The sequence below is a fragment of the Castanea sativa genome, chromosome 7, assembly GCF_040712315.1.
Source record: "Castanea sativa cultivar Marrone di Chiusa Pesio chromosome 7, ASM4071231v1".
Taxonomy (NCBI): Eukaryota; Viridiplantae; Streptophyta; class Magnoliopsida; order Fagales; family Fagaceae; genus Castanea; species Castanea sativa.
This window is the reverse complement of record NC_134019.1, coordinates 26,654,709-26,664,374: the sequence shown is the minus strand read 5'-3', so window position 1 is coordinate 26,664,374 and position 9,666 is coordinate 26,654,709.

Sequence of the window (9,666 nt, the reverse complement as noted above, 5' to 3'; positions counted from 1 at the left end):
ATCTCCAAAGATCAACGTCATGGTTCTCTGTTATGTTGCACCTACATTCTTTAATCCAACAGGCATCACCTTATAAAAATAATTCCCAAAGGGTGTTTTGAAAGCAGTCTTTGGAGCATCTGCTAGGTCAATTAGAATCTGATTATACCCATTACCCATCCATAAAGGAGAAACACTCATGACCAGCTGTTGCATCTACCAGGATATCAACGTTAGGAAGTGGGAATTCATCCTTTGGGCAGGATTTGTTGAGATCCCGAAAGTCTACGCAAATCCTTATCTGGCCATTTTTCTTCTTTACAAGAACTATATTTGCTAACCAGCTTGGGCATTCAATCTCTTCAATGAATCTTACCTTTAAGAGCTTCTGCACCTCAAGCTTTATCTTTTCTTCCACATCCAAATGATACTTCCTCAGTAGTTGTTTCACAGGCTTAGCATTAGGATCCACCTTCAGCTTATGCACCACTAAGTTCGGACTTCAACCTAGCATTTCTTGATAACTCCAAGCAAAAACATCTTTGTACTCTTTCAAAAAAGCTATCAAATTTCATCTTTCCTTTTCAGGCAGATTCTTACTAATCTTTACCATCTTCTCACCTTCTTCACCTTCACCTAGATTGACTTCAATAAGTTCTTCCTGCACATTCTTGACACCATTATTCATACATTCAGGAGCTTCTTTCACACACTCCTTACCTGCATGAACTTCCTCTGGCTGTTGTATTGGATTAAGGGAATTAGGCTCGCCATCCTTCTCATCCCCTTCCTTTAACCGTTAGAATTCATATACCACCCGGCCATTAGGCCTAGTGATCCTTCTTATCCTGGAAGGCCTTTCTAGTTCTACCACTTTGCCATCATCTTCTTCTTTTTCTTGTAAAGCAATAGGGTTGAAAGGAAGAATCCTATTCTCGCCTTCAGGTTTGTACTCTTGATACAAAGCTACTTTAGCAAAATGAAGCTCTGCCCTATCAAAAGGCATCCTAGTGGCCTCAATGATTACTTGCTTGTTTCTCCAAATGGCCTTTCACACATTGATAATATGTGGAAGCCACTGCTTTGTGCGCTCTTAACCATGGATAACCTAGGATAATGTGGAAAGATGTGTTCCCTTCCATCACGTGCATGAGAGTAGGTGCCCGAATTGGCCCAACCTTAACGTCCAAAGATTCATGCCCAAGGGTATTCTGCTGTAAAGCTTCTATTCCTGCCACCTGCATTGGCTCTAGAATAATTCTTTCTCTCGAAATTCCCAATGCATCAAAAGTTGGGAGAGGTAGAATATTAATGGATTCACTAGTGTCTACCAATGCTCTTTTGATCCGAGATGCTCCCATAAAGGCAGTAACATACAAAGGTCTATCACCATCATCAACTTGGTTGACTAGATCTTTAATAGAAAAGGTGACTGAATCCTTTGCTTCCTGGTATGCCACTTGCATTAAACTCCCTTCAACAATGGCCACTTCATGATTCCTTTCCATCTCCCTGGTCAAGGCTTGGGCTGCTTCTCTTCTAGCCATTGGCTTGAGACCTATTCCTTCAAGAAAGGAATGTATTTTATCTTCCTGCTAGATTCTCGCTATCATTTCTTCGTCTAGTGATGGCGGTGTCCAAATACTACTAGCCATATTCTTTTCTTCTTCTTCTATAGGATCCTCACGACCTATAAAGAAAGTCATTGCTACCTTTAGTCTACGCATTCTTGGATCAGCTCTCTTTCCAGTTTTGATAACCAAATCTCCCTTGGCTACCCTATCATGGAAGATATTTCTTAAAGCATAGCAATCCATAGCATGGTGGTCACATCTCCTGTGATACCTACAATAAAGTGGACTTCGCTTTTCCTCTTTTGTAGGCTTATGCTTGCATTCAGGCAACGTCACTACACCATCTTTCAGCCAAGCTTTTAGGATGCTATACAACTATTCAGTGGACATAGTAAAAGGAGGGGGAATACCGCTTCTGTCCTTCTTCTTTACTTTGGCCACCTTCTTTGGTTCTTCTGTCACAGCAACCTCTACTTTCTTGTTTTCTCTCCTCCACGGTTTTCTAGGAGCATTCATAGTTTGTCAATTTCAACTCTTTGAAGGCTTTCTTATATACATACTTGTCCTCCTTGCAGCCTCTACAAGTCTCGTAAAGCTAGAGATCTGAAGATTCTCTAAGTAAGGCCGATATTCATACAACATACCCGTGATACAAACATCCACTAGCCTTTCTTCCTCCACAGGATCATAACACAGCAAAGAGAGATCTCGAAACCTGCGAATATACTCCAGCAGTACTTCAAATACTCTTTACTTCTCGTGTTGTAGATCTGATTGTTGGGGTTTATGCCATAAAATCCAATTTATTGGCATGTTATAAATAATCAAATTGTTTAATTATATGAGACCATTTGTAAATGAACTAATGAGACATTATCATAGTCCAAGAAATGCATAGTATGTGATTAATGTGATTTAGTCACAGAAGATATAAATTACAAGTTTTTTGTAAATTCAAAATTTTAGTTCGTAGTTAGTGATGAAATTGGGCATTTCATCTGCGAAGACTATAATATATCAACTAAGATAATTTGTCTTGATTGTGGAAGTGGAGAGTTCTACTTGATGTGTTGATATATTTTAAGAGTTAAGACATATTGAACTGGACTATTGTGAGATTTATTATTCTCCTAATGACTGTCAATTGAATAATAAATCTCACGACTTCTATTTACATGAACTCTCAATCCTGAGAGAATAATGAACTTGATCATGAAGTGTAGGTTACTTTGATATATCAGGAGTGAGATCTAAAGTCACGATCAAAACCTCAGTATGTTGGGCAGCCGTGTTTAATGTTGATAGAACATATATTCTCAAGATGGAATTTATAATCTCTTAACGGAGATATAAAATATTCATTTGAAATAAGTTTAATGGGTTTGGTTATTTAGAGTGTTAGGCCAAACCACTTTAGTAAGGAGTTACTAAAGTATACAAATTGGATTTCATAAATATATGATGAATAACTTAAAGAATTAAACCGGGTACTCAAGGATTAAGATGTGGTAATCTTCAAAGTGGCAGTCAACATTCATGACTTTGTATTACTACGAATATTTTAATGAAGGGGTTGCTTGTATATTAAAGTCTCGGGATATAATTTATTAATAAGGCCTAGAGTCCAATTATATATATATATATAGTGGTATTAAATATAATTAATGGTAACATTGAACTTGTCAAGAGTTGATAGAAAAGCCTAAGGCCCATTGGAGCTAGAGTCTTATTTGTTCCTTTTTAGTCTCACTCCAAGCCACATACTAAAGCCCAATTGGAATGGCCCAAAAGGCTAGCTCAATTAGATAATCAATTATATATAAGGAAAGAAACATACGGAATTTCATAAGGTTTTATGATGAATGAAATGATATGTATGTGAGTGTAAGCCACTCTCTTATTCTTCCTTAAACACATACATGTAAACTGATTGAGAGACCACACTTCTTGGGCAGAAGTGGAATTGGAGTGAAGATTAAAAGTGTTCCCAACAACTTCTAATCTTTGGTTTTAAATTTCACTGCACAAAGGTACACTTTCTTGTTCTTAAATTCTAGAACTTACATAGTACAAGTTATCTATTGCGAAAGAAGCATATTCATTAATTTTCTGCTGTGTATGTTTTGTATGCGATAGAAACATGTGTTTTTCCAACAATTGGTATCAAAGTGGTCTTCAATTTCGAATTTGTATAACATGTTTTGTGAGTTTTGGAATCAAAGATAATAATTTCATGATGTTAGAAGATTCTACAATCAATTTTCTGCATGGTTATTGAAATGATTGTTTGATAAAAACTGATATTGATGTTATGACGTTGTTTAAGTTTGATATTAAGTGTGTTAGATTGAACTTTAAGGCTATAGCATCAATGGAATTCAGTTTTGTTCTCAATCTCTTTCTAATGTGATCAAGAAACTATGTTTTGTTCAAGTGAAACGTCAAAAACAGTTACCAAAAAAATTTGTAAAAATTTAGTTTCTCTAGTTTCGATCAATCGAGAATCACTTTCGATCGATCGAGTCAACCCAAGACTTTGTGATGAATTTCTTCAATTTTTCGATCGATCTAGAATTCCCTTTGATCGATCGAATGTTCCTTTTCGATCGATCTAACAGGAATCAAGAACCAATCAAGTCATCCAGAAACTTTGAAATGGATTTGATGAAGATTTCGATCGATTGAGAAATAGCTTCAACCGATCGAAATAAACTGTTTTTAAATTTTCACTAAGTGTTAAAACATAGATGAAGTGCAAGGTTATGTGTGATGAGATTACACATGGTTCTATATAAAGTGATTAATTTTTATGGTCCTTAAAATTTAAGGACATTTATTAATCATTATCTAAATTAAAGAGCTAATGAGATCAAAGATATTAGTTAAATAGAACTCTTAGTCCTAAATAGTTTGGGACTTGTCCTTTTAAGAAACCTTCTAATGAGATTATAATTTTTGTATGATTAAAAGTCCTTAATTTATTTTAATTAGATGTTTTAATGAGATTAAAGCTTTAATTAAAAGGTATATAGTTTCTAATGAGATTAGAATCCTTTATTTAGTAAATTAAGGATAGAGTTCTTTATAAATAATTTTTGATCCATTAGGATTTAAGGAATCCTAAATAGTTTAGGACTTCCATTTTTAGTTAGTGATTTCTAATGAGATTAGAGTCTTCAACAAGTGCAAGGTTATTAGTTGTGATGGGATCACAATTATTTAAAGAAAAACCCAAATAACGAGTGGGAGTTCTGAACCAACGATTTTGTTAAGTTTATTGTAATGTGAATAGGCACCTTGTCTTGGCCTTGAGCTTTGCATTCCATGCGGAGGGTATTTACTTCACGGATTACAAAGTTAAACTTCTTTGTGATTATGCGAATGTTTGTTACGCTATTGTGACGTGACTTAGTAAGATCACATCGAATTTAAACAATTAAACACATTTGATGTATAGGGTTAAAATTGTGATGAGATCACAATGATTTCAATACAATCCACTTGTTCTAAAATTTCAAGTGGGAGAGAGATACAAGGGTTGGATCTCATGGCCTCCATTATCAGTTCGTAGTAGTGTGGGTAAGCACCTCGTCTTGGCGTATACGCCTCGCGATCCCAAAGGAGGGTGTTTACTTTATAATACTACAAGATTGAACTTACCCGTTTAAAGTAGTGTGAACAAGCACCTCGTCTTGGCATATATGCCTCATGATCCCAAAGGAGGGTGTTTTGTTTCATGGTACTAAAATTTTAAACACTATAAGGGAGATGAAATGTGGCTACACATAATTCTAGATAATAGTGTACACTAAACTAAGTGTAATGTTACTCCCAAATGAGCTATGTCATTATTATTTAGAGGCTAAAGGAAGAGCGGCAAATTATTTTTGTTTGGTAAAAGTTACCATGATAGCATTAATAATGAGAATAGTTCTCGCCTGATCATAGTAGTTGGTATTCACTCTATGCTAAGGAATATTAAGTGCGGGATTAGGTTGTCGTTGCATCTAGTATAGTATGGTTTTCGGGTTCCATATTATATAGTTATGGATGCAAAATTATAATATCTTTGTATTTATGTTCATAGTCTCAAAATAAAGTTGTCATAAATTTTTGTTCTCTAACTACTATTTTAATTGAATCACATTAACTAAGAAATAATTTTGGACATGGTGCTTAAAGGAGCTGAAGTACATAACTATGTTTCGATTCAACATTGTCATAATTTCCTATAAATGATGTATTTATGGAATATAGCTTATGATGTTATCATAGTCTTCATTGAAATGTTAAAATGTTTCATTGGTTTTTATCTCAATTGTGCTACAATATGAGATGCAAGAGTTAGTACTAGACTTAAACTTTATATTAAGTCTAAATGAGATGTTGTTGGGGTTTATGCCCTAAAATCTAATTTATTGACTTGTTATAAATAATTAAATTGTTTAATTATATGAGACTATCTATAAATGAACTAATGAGACATTATCTTAGTCCATGAGATGCATAATATGTGATTTATGTGAAAAGTCACAGAAGATATAAATCACAAGTTCTTTGTAAACTCTGAATTTTCAGAATTTTAGTTCATAGTCAGTAATGAAATTGGGCATTTCATCTATGAAGACTATAACATATCAACTAAGATGATTTGTCTTGATCATAGAAGTGGAGACTTCTAGTTGGTATGTTGATATGTTTTAAGAGTTAAGACATATTGAACTGGACCGCTGTGAGATTTACTATTCTCCTAACGACTGTCAAATGAATAATAAATCCCACGACTTCTATTTACATCAACTCTAAATCCTGAGAGAATAATGGACCTAATCATGAGATATAGGTTGCTTTGATATATCAGGAGTGAGATCTATTAGTTACAGTCAAAACCTCAGTATGTTGGGCAGCCGCATTAAGTGTTGATGGAACATATATTCTCAAGATGAAATTCATAATCTCTTAACTGAGATATAAAATATTCACTTGAGATAAGTTTAATGAGTTTGGTTATTCAGAGTGTTGGGCCCAACCACTTTTAGTAAGGAGTTACTAAAGTATATATTTATGAAATTGGATTTCATAAATATATGATCAATAATATAAAGGATTAAACCAGGTACTCAAGGACTAAGATGTAGTAATTTTCAAAGTGGTAGTCCACATTCATGACTTTGTATTACTACGAATATTTTAATGAATGAGTTGCATGTATAATAAAGTCTTGGGATATAATTTATTAATAAGGCCTAGAGTGCAATTATATTCATATAGTGGTATTGACTATAATTAATGGTAACTTTGGATTTGTCAAGAGTCGACAGAAAAGGCCAAGGCCCATTGGAGCTAGAGTCTTATTTGTTCCCTTTTGGACCCACTCCAAGCCACATACTAGAGCCCAGTTGGAATGGCCCAAAATGCTAGACCAATTAGATAATCAATTATATATAAGGAGAGAAACATACAAAATTTTATAAAAGAGACTTTTCATAAGGGTCTTTCATTAAGATTATACAATTAATGAAATGTTTTGTATATGAGTGTTGGACACTTTCTTATTCTCTCCTTGAAAACTGATTGAGAGACCACACTTCTTGGCCATCAAGTGGAATTGGAGTGAAGATTAAGAGTGTTCCCAAGTACTTCTATTCAAATTGTTTTGAATTTCACCGTACCTAGGTACACTTTCTTGTTCTCAAATTTTGAAACTTACATAGTACATGTTATCAATTGCGAATGAAGTAGATCCGTTAATTTTCCGCTGCGTATGTTTTGTATGCGATACAAACATGTATTTTTTCAACAGATGTTTGGTATGAATCATATTGAGTGCTAAGAAAGGCTCAAGGAGTTCCAATTATATATCATTTTATGAAGATATTTTGTTTTTTAAATGAATTGGAATTCTTGGATGTAGAGACTAAATGTTAATCTCATATGGATATAATCCACAAGTCCTTGTTAGAATCATTTGATCAATTCAGATTGTTTTGAAAATAAATACATTTTTTTTATATTATCTGAATTGATAAGTGAGTTCTACACAATGGAAGACATCCTAAAAGTTAAGGCTAGGATCAACATGATTTAATTCAAATTCTTAGTCTAAACCAAAAGGTAAGGATGGAAAGAAGAGGAATTATAATACCAAATAATTAGACAAGCTAGTTGCCCTAGTAGTTGCCAAAAGGAAATTAGACTCAAAAGTATGACCAAAAGGAAAGTGTTTCCATTTTGGTAAAGCTAAGCATTGTCCATGATTGTTTTCTAGATGGAAATTTACATGTTTTACTTTTTAAAGAGAGTTTTCATCCTTTGGTATTGTATGTTTTGACACTTATGTCTAGATCTTATTAATTTGAATGATATTCAAGATTAGTGAAAGACGGGCTTTTAGAACCATTATTTTGTTATATTCCCAATCTATGAATTCTATTTAGAGGATAATATGATCTAGGGCTCCTTTATTTTAAAGGAATATAGTTTCAATGACTTCTTTAAGTCAGTGCATACATTAAGGAGGAAAAAGACTCTTTTAGAAATAGTAAAGTACATGATAAGTATTTCCATTTGCTTATTTCTTTTGGAGATATACTCTAATTATTACTATACATTTTATAAAATTGATTTCAAAAGTTTGTTCTTAGGACATTTGTCAAAATGTGGATTGAGTGAAAACCTAGTATATGATACTTCCACTTTTGGAGATGTCCAGCACTTGTGCTAGAAAGGAAGTTTGACAAATTGGAATCAAAAGGTAGAAAAATGTGTGTTTATGTTGAGTATCCAAAAGGAATTGCGGAAGATTATTTTAGTAGTCATAAAGATGACAAGATGTTTGCAAAGTACAAATACAAAGTTTCTAGATAATGACTATGTGAATAATCTTAAAGCTAACTGTAGAATTGTTCTAGAAGAAAAATGCCAAAATTTGTTGTGGGAGAACAATAAAATACATTTAGAAATGAGATGGTAGTATTAGATACACCACAAGACATTATTCTATAGATAACTATTACATCGACACAATATCGTAGTGGGAAGATTATCAATTAGCAAATAAATTTATACTTTTGGGATAAACTTTTGAAGTCATTCCACAAGGATATGAATTTGATCCTCAGTCCTACATAAAGGCAATAGATCATATAAATATGGATTACTGGATCAATGTTATGTGAATAGAATTAGATTCTATTTAAAGTCTAGAACTTGTAGAGGCACCTAGTGGCATTAAGCATATTGTTCTCAAATAGGTCTATAAGAAAATGAGATTGATAGATTTGAAGGTGCAAACCTTCATAGTCAAGACTAGTGGCGAAAAGATTTATTTAGAAAGAAATATTTTGACTATGAAAAGATTTTTCACCAATAGTCAAGTTTGACTCTATCTAGATTCTCTTATCCATTATATTTCAATTGGATGAAATATGACAATGGATATAAAAAAAAGCTTCTTTTAGTAGCAATCTTGAGGAAGACATCTATATAATGTAACTAAACTTGTTCATAGCAAAGAACCAGTAGTGTTTAGTATTTGAGTTGCTTAAATTCCATTTATGGACTAAAGCAAACATCTGAGTCATAAAATATCATCTTTGATCAAGCAATAAAATTGTTTGATTTTGATAAGTATTAAAAGGCCTTATGTGTGTAAAAGCTATATAGAATAATAAATCTCTTAATGTATGTTGATGACATTCTAATCATTTAGAATGACTAGTCACATCCTAAAAATTAAACTTTATTAAAATTCAAAAATTAGGATGTTGGGTCTGTCTCAAACTACTTAAATAGATTAGATTCTAGCCAAGTATAGCATGTAATACTTCAAGAAAGAATTCTTTCCTTTTAAGTTTGAAGTTCCTTTATAAAGGACTATAGTCCTAAGATATATAAAAGGAAGAGCATATTAAGACGGTTCCTTATACCAAATCGATAGGAAGTCTTTATGCTATGCTATATACTAGGATAAATATCTATTTTGTGGTGGGCATGGTAAGCAAATATCAATCAAATCAAAGATCACTTAATTTAGTGGGAGTAAAGCATATAATTAAATATCTTAGAAGAATGAGGGATTATATGCTTCTCCACCAAAGTGAGGTTTTGATAG